At 47.3% G+C, this 17,643-nt stretch overlaps 1 long non-coding RNA gene across 1 annotated transcript in view; it reads left to right on the top strand.

The window, feature by feature from the left end:
- Window positions 1-12,539: 12,539 nt before the first annotated feature.
- LOC114907156 overlaps window positions 12,540-17,643 on the top strand; it is a 12,450-nt gene continuing 7,346 nt past the window's right edge. The window contains exon 1 of the long non-coding RNA XR_003796672.1: window positions 12,540-12,641. This is a non-coding gene — a long non-coding RNA (uncharacterized LOC114907156). The remainder of the gene's footprint in view (window positions 12,642-17,643) is intronic.

The following is a 17,643-nucleotide window of genomic DNA, read 5'->3' as shown; positions in this document are numbered from 1 at the left end:
GATCCCCAGTTTACAGTGGAGGTGACTCGGCCTCAGAGAGGTTAAGAAAAGCAATCTGAACGGGAGTGTAGTGCAAACTGGCTGAATGTCGGCCCCGCCTTACATCTTGCATAATGACCTTTACATCAGTATTTTCAGAGCGATTCATAGAGCATAGACATTCTAGTCGTTGATTGAATTGAAAAGGAGTCATGTTGACTGGTGAGGCTGGTGTGGGTCCGCGATGCTTAGGGAGACCATTTCACTTGATGGTTTACGTGTTTGCTTCCTCTACGGCATGTTGAAATCATCCAGGGAGTTGACGAGCACATTCTTTGTAGAATGCCTTGTGCCCCGGTGTCAGGTGGGGACCCGGTCTCTCGTCGTGGAGGTGATATTAACTTGGAGCCCCACCTCCATCATCCCTGTGGAAGCCTAAACTCCTCAGTCTTAGTGAGTTCCCAGGAGGGATTCCTTCTGACGGTGACTTTCAGTTCTGAGCTCCTACTTTAATGTATAGGTCATCCTGCTTTCTCTGTTTTGCACTTCATGTGCCTGGAAGTAAAACTTCTTACATTTCTCTCCCAATCAAAATCCCATGCACGCGTGGCAGTTTGGGAATGAGGTAGGCGTTCCCCTGTGAGGATGCGGAAGGAGTGAGGAGAGGGGAGGGCTTGGATTCCTGTATCCTGACTTTGAAGTGGGTGGTGGGCATCTCTGCGCGAGCCCCTGGGCGGCCCCCTGCAGCACTGTACAGAGCGTGTCCTCCATTTCTAGAGCCCCACTTTCAGCCATCTCATCTCCATTTCTCTTTCCCCTCCTTCCTTGTCTGCACGTTCGTGGGTAATTCCAAGGAATGGCGTTTGGTTCTCCCTTTCTTCTACCCTCGTGGCCTCATGTGACTCCTCTTCTCCCCAAATGTCTCATCGGGTTATTTTCCCAAATAAAGTTAGGTCTTCATTAAGAAGATACAATTTTCACCTCCCTTTAGCTGGACAGTGTCAGTTAAACTGCCCAAGTCTTCAGGCCCCTGGCCTCCATCATGCTTACAAAGTCTTTGAAGTAAAGAGAGTTTGGGTCTGAATCTCATCTTTGTCACCCAGTCACCTGGTGGGCAAGTCCCTTCACCTCTTTGGACCTCAGTTTTCATATCCAGTCCTCAGTTGACCCGTCGTAACAGAGAGGGGATGGTATTCATGGGCAGCCCTCATTAGTGTTAAAGCAAAAGTAACTCCACTGGGGTCCATTGGGTTGCACATAAACTAAGTTAAAATCACATTGCAACGTTGATAAAGATCACAACTCTCAGAAGAGATGCGTAAGTGCAAAAGTAATATATTTTATCATAAAAGTGCCTGGCAAAAATGATAACTCCAGGCTTCCTATTTGATCGAGGAAATGGCTAGTGTGTATTTTGTAGTTTTTCTTTTGGTCTGTTCTAGAACAAAGCTTCTCTCACATCCGTTTGTCACTGTGCTAACTTTCCGGCTAATCCACAGGCTGGCTGGGTGACTAAGTGCCGTGTGGAACGTGATCTCGCTTTCCGGAGCCAGCAGGTTCCAGTCCTCTCCCCACCGTTGTGCGGTGGACACACGGCAGTAACAGCTTCTAACAGTCTCTCACATCTTAACAAATTCAACCATTGAGATGGCCCACGAGACAGGTAGGACAGGGACGAAAATCTTCACTTGACAGCTGAATGGGGGTTAGAGGGTTAAGAAATTCCTCCAAATCAGGCTGTGGGTGAAGCCCATGTCTGGGGGCAGAGCCAGGGTTTGTGGCTGGCTCAGCGTGGCCGAGACATGTTCAGACTCTGCGGAAGTTCTGACCCCCAGACCACAGGGTCATCTGGTTGGGGTGTTATCTCTCTCTTCCACATGCTTCTCCCTCTCGGGCTGCCCCAGGCCATTTGCACCTCCCACAGGACCCTGAGTGTGGGGAGAGGGTCAGGGTGCCGTAGCCAGTGGTTGGGGACCTAGGGGTCGGCCCCTGGTCTTCTGTCTGTCCTGCTGATGGTGTCTCCTCAGGCCGTGGGCAGTGAGATCCTGCTCAGACTTGTGCTAAGTGAACTTGTGCTCTGCATTGAGCTTGCCGGTGGCCCTCACCCCTTTCCACGTTCCTTTCTGCCCTGTCTCCCTCCAGATGATGCTTCTAATATCCCTGGACCCCGGATTGCTGTGGTGTTTGAAGCTCTTGGCTGCTTTTAATAGCTTTTCCATTTCTTTCCTCACTTTCAACTGCCACTTCTTGTTACTGTCGGCTGCCTCTAGTTTCTGCCCCCTCTGAAGTGACTGTTTCTAATCCTCTGGATCTGGGCTGTCAGATGACTAACCTTGTTAAAATTCTGTCTCGAGTATGAGTCGTGGCGGTGAGTGCTGCTTTGGTGCACATGCTTGGTTATGGCAATGGCGTTGACTTTGCCAAGGCCCTTTTGGCTCTTTTCTATATTCTGAGTCATATTCTGAAAGGTAAAATTCCCAGATTAAGTGACACTTCACCATAGGGGGTAAGTGTAAAAGTGTGGCTCCAAGGGGGGGAAGGAACGGCAGCTGAGATGGGCCCTTGCAGGGCTGCCCGTGTTCCTGGCGGCCTGGTGCGCGGGGACTGGGCGGCCCTGGAGGCCCACGCTGGCTCCCCGCCTTCCCCACAGCACTGGGCCCGGGTGATTCCCTCTTTCACACCCACCGGCAAGTAAATACCTTCACTCCATGGAGAACCTCTTCGGGCCATGGACTAAGTCCTGACACTTGGTGGTGGGTTATTTAGAAGCAGTAACCACTGTCTCCAAGGTCATAGGTCATGGATGGCGTTGAAAGGGGACCAAAATGATGAATCCCAGAATTGGAGACTTGAAACGGGAGATAGTCCAATCATCCGATGCTCACACACATTTAAAAATAAATCCAAATTTATGTCTTCTGAAAAATCATCACCTTTATAAGGGCAAAAAGTCAGACATAAATTAAGGGACACATATATTTATAATGGAAAACTGTACAACGTGGTAATATTTAGAGAATTTCTAATGCTGTGGGAAACTGCTGATGGTCAACTGAAAAAGCAAGTGAAAAATTGTTAATATAGGGTGATCTCAAATGTAAAATATTATTTGCATAGATGAAGGACAGGAAAGGTGTGCTCAGTATTATAACTTTGATGACTACAGGAGCCTGTGGTTAATAGAAACTAGTGGCTTGGGACTTCCCTGGTGGTCCAGGGGTTAAGACTCCATGCTGCCACTGCAGGGGCCATGGGTTTGATCCCTGGTGGGGGAACTAAGATCCTGCATGCCGTTGTGGCGCCGCCAAAAAAACCCCGAAACTAGTGGCTCAGAGCAGGTGTAAAACAATAGGGAGTGGTGGGGACCGAGGCAAATTGTGTAGAACATGTCCTCTGGAAAAGAAGCTCCTAGCCGACAATTGCTAGCTCTTCAGATTTTTAAAAAGAAGCTGGAAATGGTGGTATTTATGTGAAATCCTTTAATTTTTCCACGTTAGCAACTAATTTACGCTTTTTAAAATACTGTTTTGGCCAAATGAAAATGTTGGTCGTTTGGCTTTGGCCTTTGATCCACCAGCCTGCCACTTTTGAAGTCACCAAAATGCCAACACCTGCTCTCTCTGAGGAGCATGTTTATTGGAAATATAATTTTTCTTTATCAGAGTTTTGGTGATTTTCCAATTTTGTAAGTCAATACATAGTATTTCTAAAATTAAAGAAAAAAATCACTGACCCTTGGTTCAGGGGGTTGGGATGTGTGTGTGTGGGCGCACGTGAGTACCTAAGAATTCTGGGCACCTCCCAGAACCTTCCCAAGCTTCAGTTTCCTCACATGTGTAATGAGGAGAGCAGTTCCTGCTCTGCTAACCTTCCAAGATTGAGACTCAAAGGAGGTGTCAAATTGAGAAAGCCCTGCAAATAATCAGACGTGTAGGGGATGCGATGCAGTAGGTGCTCAGAAAAGATTTGTCACATGAATATAGGGGAAAGGGAAGGAGGGGCTCTGGTAAACTCTGCGAAGTCTTGGGAAGCACGTGGCCTGAGGAGTCAAACGTGTGTTCGACATAGCTTGGCTCTGCCACAAACTAGCGGTGACACCTTGTTAAATAGTCGTCATTATATCTATTAACTACGTGCTAACACTCTTCGTTGGGCAATTTCTATGCATTGTACCTTTCTGAGCCTCATTTCTCATTAAAAAAGGGGGATAATCATAGTCCTTACTTCAAAGTGTCCTTGTGAGGATTAATTCAGATAATCCAAGTAGCAGGTGGAAGACAGAACTCAATACACAGCAATTCCCTTTTAGTCCTGGGCTGGGTTTCACCATTGGTAGGATCTATGTAATTTCACCTGTTCCCACTAATTCAAGGAGACTGAATGGATGAGTACGAGTGCGATAGATTACTTATTCAAAATACGTAATTTCCCCTAATATTTATTCAAAATATGTATTTTTTTCCTGTCTCGGTTTCTTCAAGAAAAGAAGCTTATTCCTCTCACTGGGGTGGTTTAGAAATGGGAAGTGACATCCAGTCTGTATTCTGTCTTTGGAGAATTGCTCCAGGTGTCCCCTGAGAAAAGCCCAGCGCCACCCGCCACTTTCTACAGCCGCTGCTTAGCCCCTGCGGAAGCTTTGCGGTGCAGTAGTATCTGCTTGCTTTTCTAGCAGAACTGGGTGGGTGAGCACGTTCACATATATGACCTTGTCAGATCACCAAAATATCTCTGAATGCCAAATCCATACGTATCCATCTACCTATTTCTGTCTGTCTATCTATCCATTTAATTTCAGTAAATAGGTTGTGTAATTTATCCTTTTAAGATGGAGGCTTTTTAAAATGCCAGTCTCTAGTGTAGGTACTTTACCTACATTAGCTCTTTAACCCTCATAGCAACCACGTTAGGTGGATAATATTATTAGCCCCCTTTTTACATATGAGGACAATAGGCTCAGCAAGTAAGTGGGAAGATTGAGATTCAGTGCCAGGACTGATTGGTGCCAGATAAAGTTAATTGTGTGTGTGTGTGTGTGTGTGTGTGTGTGTGTGTGTGTGTGGTTGCTACAATAGAGTATCAAAAACAGTTATTTTGATGACATCCTCTCAGGAGTTAGAATCCCCCCCTACTTCTGCCTCAAAAGAAATCAGGATAAGGGCGCACGGATCTGCCTTTAGGTTCCATTAAACAGCGGGACGGGAACACAGGCTGCGGCTCTCTGTGTACAGGGAGACTGAGAGGAATTGGTCCCAAGGATAGCTGGATTGCTGGGACCGCTCTGCCCCCCACAGGTCATCACCGACACCACTCTTCACCCCCAAAGTGCAGCCAGCCCTCTCCTCATTGTTACCTCCCTCCCTTCTTCTCTTGGGGGTGCTGCCTGCGGACTACGGCAGGAAATGCCCCTTTCCCCTAAATTTCTAAGGCTTGTATCAAGTACGGATCCATGTTTATTGCAAAGAATGGGATAAAATTTCTTCGGGTTGGATTATGTCTAAGAATACTGAGCAATGTCACCGTATAGCCCTCTTGACTTGAAAAACATTTGAGTCAAATATAGTGTGGCAGGACCAAGATATTGATAAAGTCACAGCTTCCCCGCCGCCTCGAAGGATCCTTTGCTGCTTGCTTTGGACTCTGGTGATGGAGCTCATGCCACGGAGTGGACTGGGGCATTTGCAGGAGCCAGGAATTGGCTCCTTTGGGAAGAGAGGGGAATAGCCATGGAAGACTGGCATAAATTAAGTGGTTTATTGGGCTGGGGAGGGGGCAATGGTGGTGAGATGAGTAAACAGGGAAGGAAATTACTGCAGGTTAGAAACTTGGAGGAGAGCATACGGTGGAGAGATAGAGGGAAGGTTTTTGAACAGGGACTGGAAGAGCTCCAGAAATAAATCAGGGTGAAGAGGGGTTCCCTTGTGCTTTGATGGACATCCTACAACAGAAAGTCCATTTGGAGCTTTTTAAAGAGATTTCTGTAAAGGTTAAATTAGTAAGTATTAACCTTTTCATAACAACCGCCTTTTTTTTTTTTTTTTTGGCTGCACCATGCTTGCAGGATCATAGTTCCCTGACCAGGGATTGAACCCAAGGCCCCTGGCAGTGAAAGCACCAGGTCCTAAACACTGCACCGCCAGGGAGTTCCCCAGCAACCCACTTTTTAAAACAAATAAAAAGCAAAGGGAAAACCTCAATAAATGTATATATGGATATACATTATATATATGCGTGTGTGTGTGTGTGTGTGTGTGTGTGTGTATGTGTATATTTTTATGAGCAAAAGTAACCATAAAGTTAATAGCAAACTGGTTACTTCAAGGGGTGGGCTAGGTGGGGAGTGGAGGGCGAAGTTTTTCTTTCTACCTCTTACTTGGTTCGACTTGTTACAATACCATGTTCTACTTTTTTCTTCTTTAAAAAATTTTTAATGGTGAAATAATTGTAGACTTACGGGAGAGTTGCAACGAGAGTTCTGATACACCCACCACCCAGCCTCCCCCGATGTTAACATGGCACATTTATGAAAACTAAGAATACTAGTGCAAGGCTCCTGAGGAGCATACAGACGTGACTCAGATTCCCCCCGTTTTCCCACTAACGTCCTTGTTCTGACCCAGAACCCCATCCAGGATTCCACACCACATCTGCTTCTCACCTCTCCTTGGTCTCCAGTGGGTGACCGTTCCTCAGTCTTTACTGGTCTTTTACGACCTTAACAGTGTTGAAGGGTACTGGTCAGGTATTTTGTAGAATATCCCTCAATTTGGGTTTGATGTTTTCTCATGATTAGATAGATGGCGGTGATGGATTTGGGGGGAGAATGCCACATTGCTGGGCTGCCTTTCTCAGCGCCTAGTATTGGGGTATGTGATATGGGTGTGTTTATTCCTGCTGAAAGTCACCTTGTTACGTGGTGTCTGCCACTCCTCCACTGCAAAGTAGCTATGTCTCCCTTAATAAACAATAAATAGTTGGGGGGATTCTTTGAGGTTGTCAAATATCCTGTTCCTTCTTCACCTTTCACTCTCTAATCTCAGTATTCATTGGTGTACCTTGCAGCCCTTACAGCTGTAGTTCTCTGATGGTGGTCTTGAATTTCCCCCATTCCTTCTCCATTTGTTGATTGGAATTCTTCTGTAAGGAAGAGTCATAACTCCTCTCCCATTTATTTATTTATTCAGTCTTTTTTAATGAGTTTGGTCTCGTGGACATTTTTAATTAATTAATTAATTGGGTTATAATAAAATATTACTTCATTTATTGCTCCAGTTGTTCCAGCTTTGGCTAGTGGGAGCTCTTTCAGGTTGGCTCTTCCGTCCTCTTGACGTGATATATTATTTTTATAATTTAAACACTACAACAAAGTACAAATAATTAAAATTGCTTTTCATCCACTTTCTGTTATGCTGAACTGCTGTTTCATTCGAATGGGAGAGCATGCTGACACCAGCCATGAGGCATCTCAGCTTTATTTGAGTTACCCAGACAAGCCTTTAACGGGTGAAGGATGTCTTTCTTTCTTTTTTTTTATACGGCACAATTCTCTTCAGGGTATGGGGCTGCACTGTACTAGAATATAGAATCAGGAGTCTACCTAGCTTATGAACGTCTGAAATAGGTTTTTTTTTTTAAAAATATAAACAGAGAATGACAAGAACTTAATGTTGTTGAAAAGGATCATGAAAAACCATGAATCCTGAGTGTTGCCAAAACTTCATTTGGAGAGAAAATTATGAATAAATTCCAGAGTATTGTTGTGTCTGATTTTACAGTCAAAGGCTGAAAAGAGGACTTTGCTGAGAAAATCAGATTTCAGGTTAATTCATCATCAATAAAGGGAAACTGTGCTCGTTGCTTGCTTACACATGCAGTTCTGTGGTCCTTAGCCCTGGAGACAACCCCTTAAATTGATGATCTCTCTGAAGCATTGTCAGAATTCTTTGAGGTAATGAGCTTAGCTAAAAACAAATAAATAAAACTGGGCGCCTGCTAATGCTCTTTCAGCAATGCTAGGTTCAAGATCAGCATTTGGGACAAAAATCCAAGGGAAGAGTCGTATTTTAGGATGTCTAAACCCAGCCAAGCATGGGAGTGGAAAACTCTGTGAGGGCAGCGCCTTCTGGCTGTCCAGGTAGCCAGCTGGTAAAAGAGAATGTGTTTAGAACATCAGGTCATCACTTACCTTTTTGTGTGAAGATTTGAGTTCTGATCCCAGAACACTGAGGTTCGTTTATTGCCAAAGGGAAATTAACCTGGTTGGAATGAATGGTCACAGTCGCTCTGTTTTTGGAATACCCAGGGAAACGTCTTCAAACTTCCCAAAGTGTTCACTTGCCACATAGCTTGGTAGAGCGGACACTCTCAGTGCTTCGCCTGGGGCCCCGGGTCTCTTTTAGGGGTTCGCAACATTCACGTGTTCACAGCTTCTGCATGCTTCCTTCTTTCGCTCACACCTGCTGTTTTCCTCCAGAACCACCCTCGGGCTGCTGGGGCCCTCTGCCCGCAGGCACAGAGCAGAAGTGCCTCCTAGGGATTTATAGCCCCTGGGGTGGCCGTAGAGGCTGGGTGACTGCAGGGCTGGGTATAAAAGTCCAGCTCTCTCATTGTGGGAGGTGGCTGGGGGGACAAATTCTGAAGTATAATATCTTCTAGAGGTCCCTAAGGGACCAGGCCAAGGTCAGGTCCTGCTTGAATAGCCCCTTTTCCTGTCCTGATTTCCTCACCCCATTACAGCTTCTCCTTAATAAACCCCTTGGCCCTGCCTCCTCACTGAGGGTCTGCTTCTTGGGAGCCCCACCTTAGACACTTGGCGTACTTGAAGCTCTGAATACTTTGATCTGTGAAACTTTAAGAAATAAACATCCACCTCATTTCTTAGTATTTCATATGTCAAGAAATTATAGCCAAAATTTGTCTGCAGGTATATTATATTGGTGGTAAAATTTTCTTCTTAGTGTTTAGATTTGGTGATGTTCTTGCTTTTAAGGAAAAAAAAACCCATTTCATTGAATGTGTCTGCAGAGTGAATTCAGTTTATACAGTTGTCCCTCCATATCTACAAGGCATTTGTTCCAGGATCCCTGGCCGATACCAAAATCTACCGATGCTCAAGTCCCTTATATAAAATGGCATAGTATTTTCATATAACCTATGCACATCCTCCCATAAATCATCTTTTAAATCGTCTCTAGATTAGTTATAATACCGAATGCAACTTAAATGCTACAATTTAGTTGCCAGTGTGTGACATATTCAAGTTTTGCTTTTTGGAACTTTCTGGAAATAAAAAAAATTTTTTGATCCGTGGTTGTTTTGCAGATATGAAGGACCAACTGTACACTTTTTTTCTGATACTGTGGCTGAAGAGCACATTCAAAACTCTATAGGGAGCCCCATTCTCAAAAGCATTCAGTCTTTACCAGGTCTCCCAGAGGTGTTATTGGAACTCAGGCTTGACACTTAGTGGCCAAGACAACGTACATCAAATTGACTTTAAAGATTTTGTGCGGTGGGGGAAATTTTCTCTCTCATTTTCTGGAAACAAGTCAGCAATTGGTGTATGTTGTTTCCCTTTTTTGTCAACATAAAAAATGGCATGCAACAGCCTGGATGTTGAAAAGGATCTTGGTGAAGTTTTAGTTGCCACTTTTGACCCAAGAGAGAAAAGCTGGAGCAGGCAAGCAGATTGATAGCATGTGAATAAAATAAAGATTCTATTTCCCTTGCAGGGAAAAATAGTTTTGATCTAAAATTGCCATAGCCTTGTTTTGTTTTTAGTAATGATATTTAATCTGTTTAGAGATTTCAAGTGCCATTAAAGGAACCAGGTGGTTTTTGGTTTGTTTTTTGGGGGGTGTGTAATGGAAAGGGCATATTGGAAGCTGAGAGGGCTCCCGCAGGGATCTCTGTGATCTTGCCCTACTCTGACATGCTTTGATAGTAACACTGTTTTTCTGTTTTCTTAGCTAAGATTTGTCTCTAAGTCAGAGTGGCTTTTCCCTTAACTGGGGAATGTTGTGAAAGTCGCATTGAACTTCGATTTCAGGCCAAGGCTTGAAGGATGGAAACTGCAGAGTGAAAACCCTCCTGTTTGAACAGACAGTGCTGATGGACACAGCGTCTCTGGCTGTTCTGGATCCTTAGGATGGGAAATTGGTAGACGACCATGGTCCTTGTTAGCAGGACACCCTCCCCCCCCCCCTCCTCCCCCCCCCCTTGCTTCTCCTTTCTTCTCCCCCCCCTTCACCGCCTTTCCTTCATCTTCATCATCTTCCCTCCCCTCCAATGCCTTTTTCTTGTTCATCTTTCTTTCTTTCTTCTTTTTTTCCTCTTCCTGTTGGGGCAACTGAAATGCATCCAAACTGAAGTGCTTGCAGTCAGCGTCTCACCTTTTTGACAATAAATGGTCCAGAGCGTTGACACAGAAGAATTCCCGCAGTTGAACATGGAGCAGAAAATCCGAGGAGTGGGGAGAGGATTGGTGGAGGTGTCTTTCTTGAAAAATGTTTCAGAGTTGGATGGATGTTGATCTTGATAACCTGTCTAGGTTGTCTTCTGGATGACTTAATTTGCTCTTCTGTGAAATGGGAGCGATGATCTTGGCTCCTTCCTGCAGGTTAGAGACATTGTGAGAGTCAGTGGCCAACTGGGGGGCAACCTGGGATGGAGGCCACAGCATGGGCAGGAGCTGGGACAAATGGGCTATAGTCCAGCTCTGCTGTTTTCTAGGTGTGTCATCCTTAGTGTGCAAATTGCTTCTGAAGATCTCAGTTTCCTCATCCATGAAATGGGAATGTTTGGTTTCTCAAAATGGGATGCATTAACTCCATTCAGAACTGTTTCCCCCCTTCCCCATGCTCCTGCCCCTGGCACTTGGCGCTTTTGGCTCTATGTTGTTTTAAAAGCAGGGCTGACCATAGCATCTGGCAAAAAGTAGGTGCTCAGAAATATTGTTTAATGAATGAGTGGTTGGATGAATGAATACTTATAATCAGGGCCCCCAAGTATGGCTGTGCTATCCACAACTGCAGGGGAAGGGGGACCCTTAGTTCATGAAGACCGTGATGGGAATCGTGCCCCTGGAATTGTGCAACATGGCGGCCTGCTCCCGATGGACAAGCATTCCATGACCCAAAATTGCCGAGAAAAATGTGAGGCTCTTAGAAGATATAACATGCCTCATGCCCCTCTGCCTAGTTTCATTTTTCAGGAGCTGCAAAACAACCCACATGGGCTCTCCATCTCTCTCACCTTATAGAAACGCAGACCTGTGAATGCTTTCAGGGGTAGCAGTTTTTTTTTGTTTGTTTTGCGGTACGCGGGCCTCTCACTGTTGTGGCGTCTCCCGTGGCGGAGCACAGGCTCTGGACGTGCAGGCTCAGCGGCCATGGCTCACAGGCCCAGCCGCTCCGCGGTATGTGGGATCTTCCCGGACCGGGGCATGAACCCGTGTCCCCTAGCATCAGCAGGCGGACTCTCAACCACTGCGCCACCAGGGAAGCCCCGCTCACTTTCTAATCAAGGAAAATATCGATACGCAGGCAGAAAGCAAAGCCCTCCTTTGCCAAGTGCGTTTAGAAGAAAACGAAATGTTCTTAGAAGATGCATAATTATTAAGAATTTTTACGAGTTCATCTGTGTGCCTTTTACAGTTACGTCGTGTTATCTCCACCGGTACTCCTTGGGAAACCCTTGTTGAGGCGAGGGCATCCCTGTGACTTTGGATTGAGTCTCTAATCAGTTCAGAGTCATAGCGCCCCCTGGTGGACATCACTGCTCTAATTGACCGCGGAATTCTTGGACTTGGCCGAATTGGAAATGGCCCTTGCGGCCACACGGCTGTGGTTTTCCTGCTCCATCCCCACCTTCGTAATTTTCTCTGCATTTTATGTTGTTTTGTGTTTGTTTCTCATAAATTACCGATGAAGCTATCAGAGAGCAAAGAATGGGAGCAGGGGGACAGAAGTTTGGACCCAGAGTTAGGCGTTTTGGTTGCAGGCACTTTCTCCGACTCAGCACGTGGCATTGCTATTCTGCAGACCGCCGCTCCTCTGTACGTCAGCAGTGCGGGGAGCGGTGCTTCCCATGGCTCCTTGTAGCAGTGTAATAGTGTGGCCCTGCCGGGAGGCCTGGGTTTACATCTGAGCTTAGAACTTGAGTTCAAGTTATTTCACCTCCATGAGCTTTAGCTTTCTGATCTGTCAAATGATGATCATGGCTGTCCCTGGGGTCCTTGGGAAATGTCAGATAGGAGATGCACTGCAAAGCCCCGGCTCAGGGCCTGGCATGTTCGTTAGCATACTGTGTTTGTGGTAGTGGCTGTTTTCCTTCATGCCATTATGATCTTCCAATAATTTGGTCCATAGCTTGGCTGCTGAAGAGAGCAAATCAATTTCTAAATGAGAATAGGAATAGTAGCACAGTACTTATTTTGTGTTTGAAGATTCCAACATGATTTATTCATTTCTGTTTTCTAGTGGGTAGTAATTTGTCCCAAGCAATGGAGCCTGGAGCCATCCGTCCTCATGGACGCCACATGGATGTTGTCGCATGTTGTCACATCACGTCCCATCTGCGAGTGAAGATGCGGATGGAGACCAGATTCAGTGATGTTGGAAATTGCATCCACCTGAGTGCCGGTCAGAGCCCGGGGAAGAGGGTCGGTGGGTAATCACGTTCTTTACCTTTCACATCACAGCTGTGATTCTGCTTCCCGTTCCAGAGAAGAGCCAGGCAGTCTGGTCCCTGTGCCCAGCCTTCTCCTCCTTCTGCTTTTCTGGGCTTCTTTCCTTCTTTCTGTTTTGCTGAGACATATAGTACTTACTATGTGCTGGCCTAAGTACTTCACAGGAATGAAGCCATTTCATCCTTCTAACCACCCAGTGAACTAGTTCCTATTATTGTACCCCTCTTACAGATGGGAAAGATGAGGCCCAGAAGGGAATTCTGGGACTTGCATAGGCACCAGCTGGTAAGAGGCAGGACTGGACCCAGCCTGCTCTCGTGCTGCTCCTTGATCCTGCCTCTCTTCCCCACCCCCATGCATGCCTGAGGGTCCCATGGGTTTGGGGGAACCAGTAAGCTTCCTTATTACCCACCAACTCCTTCCCAGTTTCTCTTGGTAATATCATTGCGAGTCCTGGCATCCACTGGAAGGGATCCCTAGAAAGGACCAGGTCAGGGCTCTGATGAATACTCAGTCCTGATGTTTGCTCTCAGGAAGGCAGAGTGAGACCAAGGGCAGGCCTATCACAGTCAGTGGGTACGTCTCAGGTTCTGTCGGGGGATGATTCTCCAATGGACTCTGGTGTTTCCCCATGTCTGGTGCTTCCCTGTCTGTTCTTTATTCTGGACTACCTTTACCAGGATGTTTGTATAGCAGACATCCTTGCGAGAAGAGAGAGAGTCTTCCTCTGGAACAGAGAGCTTACTGCACACTATAAAATATTTGGGTTCCCTTAGCTCAGCGTTGTTCTCCTGTAATGTAACCCACCACGTGTACAGGAGTTACATGGTTCTCTTTATGTGGTCCTGTGGGAATTGGGGCTCAGGAAACTGGGGCAAAAAGGCTTATTGTCCAGCTCCCGCTACTGCTGTGAGTGATACAGTTCTTTGTCCCTGATCAGGAGTCTCCTGTCTTTTGCCAGCATCTGTGAAACTGGCAGGCTAACTTGTGAGCTGGCAAGTAGGGCAAATCTCAGGCCTTTCACAGTTCTTGAGAGATTCTAGGCTCATGACTTAGAGGAGGCAAAGATTCAGGGTTTTAAAGACAAATCAGTTGCAGCCCCTGCCCTTACAGGGGGTGGAGGGAAAAAGACCCCTGAGAGAATAATACAAGCACTGAAAGATGGATGCTTTCTGAGTAGGAAAGGAAAAGACTTTCAGAGGATACAGCCTGTGAGTGTGGCTTGAAGAAGGCAGAGGATTTGATGGGCTTGGAAGCTGGGCAAGGGCGTTCCAGGCAGAGGGGACAGAGTGAGCAAAGGGATGGAGGTGTGAAGGCCAAGGTGGGTTCAGGGGACAGCCATCAGGGATGCTCGGCCGGCTGGGCTGGACAGCTTCCTCTGCCCTTCTAGAGTCAGCCTCTGCCCTTCTCCACCCTGCTGTGTGCCTTGGGAGGCAGGCCAGTTCCCTTGCTCTAGCCGGGTTGGCCGATGTGAGCTTCCAGTGGGAGATCAGGAGGTGAAAGGAGAGTGAGGCTGGTATGGATCTTCTTGGCATAAGTCACTGTTCTTCTCCTGGGGCCTCTATCCACCTGTCTGCTCCTGGATTTCTCTAGACTCTCCTCGTCTTCACCCTTTCAGGCCTAGCAGGTGGTAACTGCTCCATGACAACTAGCCAGGTGACCACACCAACCACGTGGTTCCCCCATCTGCCCCTGTGCGGTTAACTGTCCCCATGAGAACACACACTTCTCCTATGATCTTACTCGAGTGAGCCTGTCTTCCCTGCTGGGACGTGACTGATATAGTGGCTGACAGGGATGAGGACTTCTGGTCATACCCTGGAGGGACTGTCGTGAGGCCTGCCCGAGAATGGTCTCCTAGTCTCACCTAGTCAATCTCCATTCTTCCTGTAAAGTCCACTCAGGTAACCCATCCCTGGAAAGTCTCCCAGGACCCCTGTGCTTCCCCTTCCGTGGCCTTGACAGGCTGCATTTCCCTTACCTCCTTACCCCCACTCTCCCCTCTGACTGTAGGTGTCTAGTTGATTTCCGTTTCTCTCACACTGCACACAATAGATATTTGTTGAGTGAATGGATAAATGTATGGCTGGATGATGCATGGACAGAGGGGTGAATATAAAGCCCTATGCCATTGAAGTTTTGGGGACAGGGGAGTGATGGGAACAGAAGCACAGATGCAACCTCTGCCTTCCAACAGCTCCCAGTCCACCTGGGAATACAGGACTTGGACATGTGACATCTCTAACCCCCAAAGACCACCTCTGTAGAGGTGCCCAGTACACACACAGCAGCTATGATAGGCGGTCAGACAGGAAGAGGCTCACCCTGCTCTGGGCTGGGAGAAATCAGAGAAGGCTGCCTGGAGGAGGTGGGGCTGGAGCTGGGCAGTGAAGGATGGCGTCTTAGCTCAGCCTGCTATGACAGAATACCACAGACTGGGTGGCTTAAACAACTAACATTTATTTCTCACAGTTCTGGAAGCTGGGAAGTCCAAGATCAAGGCACCGTCCGATCTGGTGTCTGATGAGGCCCTCTTCCTAGCTGTGTCCTCACTAGGAATAGGATACTGTCTGGTGTCTCCTAATGGGACGCTGATCCCATCACAGGGGCTCCACCTTCGTGACCTAATCATTTTCTGAAGCCTCCACCTCCTATCACTATCACATTGGGGCTTCAGATTTCAACATATGAATTGGTGGGGAACACAAATGCTGCTAAGTAGGAGGGGCCAGACTTCATGGGGCCTTGAAGGCCACACTAAGGAGTTTGGAATTTATCTCGAAGGCACCAGAAAGCCTTTGAAAATGTCTCAGTGGAGTTTCTTACTTAAAACAAAGAAAACCAATGAAAGTCAGGCTGAAGGAAGGAGCATAGATTTCCGAGTCAGGCAGACCTGAATCCAGCCTCGCTGATTATTCACTGTGTGACCTTCCACAAGTTGCTTCACCTCTCTGAGCCTCCTTTTCCTTTTCTAGAAAATGGGGCTTGTAATAGGTACCCCCTAGGGCTGCCGTGAAAGGATGATGGAATGAAAGCAACATTCCTATTGTAGTGCTTTGTGTGTAGAAATTGCTGAAAGATGATTCCTGCTGCTACCTTTTTGTGTTTCATTTTGTTTGGGGAACATGGCTTTGAAGGTCATGTGCATTGTCTGTAGTGGTTTTGGCTGCTGTGATTGTGGGTAACAGAAGGAGGAATCACGCAGCCATAGAGCTTTCTTTTCCTTTTTTTTTCTGGCCTGAAAGAACGAGCTAGTGGGCTGTTATTACCGTTCTCTGGGGGCTTGTTTATACAGCCTGAAATAGTCTGGCATTTGCCTTTCCAGCGGGCAGGCTGCCAGGCCGTCAGGCCAAAGAGTGTGTAACCACCCAGTCTAACAAAGCAAAACTATTTTTACCTTGGGGGGCCCAAGAATGCATCACACAGTCCTTGAGCCAGCCCCACCCGGCCTGGCAGCCCGAGCCAGTCGCCAGCGCAGGCTGGCTGGTCTCCTGTAGGCGTCAGTGGGAAGCAAACCGCTGGGCCCCTTGGGGACCAGTTTCCCTGGCAGGGAGGCCAGGTGTCCCAGAAGGTCCCAGAGTGGCCCACCCCAACCTTCTCTCAGCCGGAACTAGGAGACCAGGATTCTCACTCAGAGGGTTTCTGAAGGCATCAGGCAAGAAGCAATAGGCTTTAGTTTCATCCCCTAATCTAATATGAATAAAAGCAATACTACTGCAAATAGCAACATCTTCCACTTAGATTCTTCTGGGTCTCAGGCACTGTGCCGACTGCTTTACACGCGGCATGTCTTACCTTGTAATGTCATAGAGGTATCCTGTCATACTTCTATGAGGAATAGCCCCATTTTTCAGATGTGGAAACCAAGGCTCAGAGAGATTAAGTCACTTGCCCAGGGTTAATCAGCTAGGAAGCTGTTTGGCCCCAGGCAGCCGGCTGCATGCCGGGTGCCCCTCTTGCCTCCCTCACTGCCGGTCCACACTTCAGGGGACGAGGATGGGAAGGAGCCGGGGAGCTGGCCTTTGTCCTGGTCTTCCCTTGACCCAGACCTCACGTTAGTGGCTCCTTCGTGCCTGGGAGTTTTTACAGAGAAACTAATGCTTGTGCTCCTGGCCACGGAGGGCCGTGAAAGCAGGGTGGATGGACAGAGATTTAGCTAGTGCCGGCAGCATGTTGATGTCGGCCCAGAACCCCTGCACACGCGAGGGTGAGCAAGTCACTGTGCCTGAATCTCCAATGAGCTCGGGTTGTGGGAGGGGTGGCCTGGGGTCAGAAACCTACACAGCTGAATCCTCTGGGTTACCCTAGAGAAGTCTTGCCTTTCTTTCTCCCTCCCTCTTCTCTTTTTCCCTTCCTCATAACCTTTTCTCTCTCCCTCTCTCTTTCCCTCTCTTTTTCTTTTCTTCCCTCCCTCTTTCCCTTCCCCTTGCTCCCTCCCTTCTTGACCACCTCCTGGTAGGATGTAGCTGGATGGTCTGCCAGCATACAGACATCTATAGCAGCCTGGTCTTTGGAGTCTTCCCTTGTTCCCTCGTCCTCCCCATCCATCTAATTCTTCTCATCCTTCAGTGCCCAGCTTCAGCCCCTCCTCCTCCAGGCAGCCTCCTCTGATTTCATCCCTACCCAGAGCAGTATGGGGTCCCTCCCATCTGATCTCCTGTCACATCCACTGTCTGTAAGTATAGAGCACCTCAGTGAAAGTGGCCTCTCAGTGTTAAGAGACATTTCAAGTGTCCATGCCATGTCTTCCCAACTCGATTAAAGGCTGCTTGAGGGTAGAAGCTGAATCTTGTGTTTCTTTATGTCACATGTCACTTTACATCACTCCCCTGCCCTCAAACTTTCAATGATTTCTTACTGCACCAGAGTCAAGTATTCATCTTGACTCATCCATCCACCCATCCATCCATCATCGATCCATCCGTCCAAGCATCGTCGATCCACCCATCCAACCATCATCCATCCACCCACCCACCCAT

Source organism: Monodon monoceros, unplaced genomic scaffold, assembly GCF_005190385.1.
Source record: "Monodon monoceros isolate NGI ecotype Baffin Bay Population unplaced genomic scaffold, NGI_Narwhal_1 Super_Scaffold_3, whole genome shotgun sequence".
Taxonomy (NCBI): Eukaryota; Metazoa; Chordata; class Mammalia; order Artiodactyla; family Monodontidae; genus Monodon; species Monodon monoceros.
This window is presented reverse-complemented; position numbering and strand designations above follow the sequence as displayed.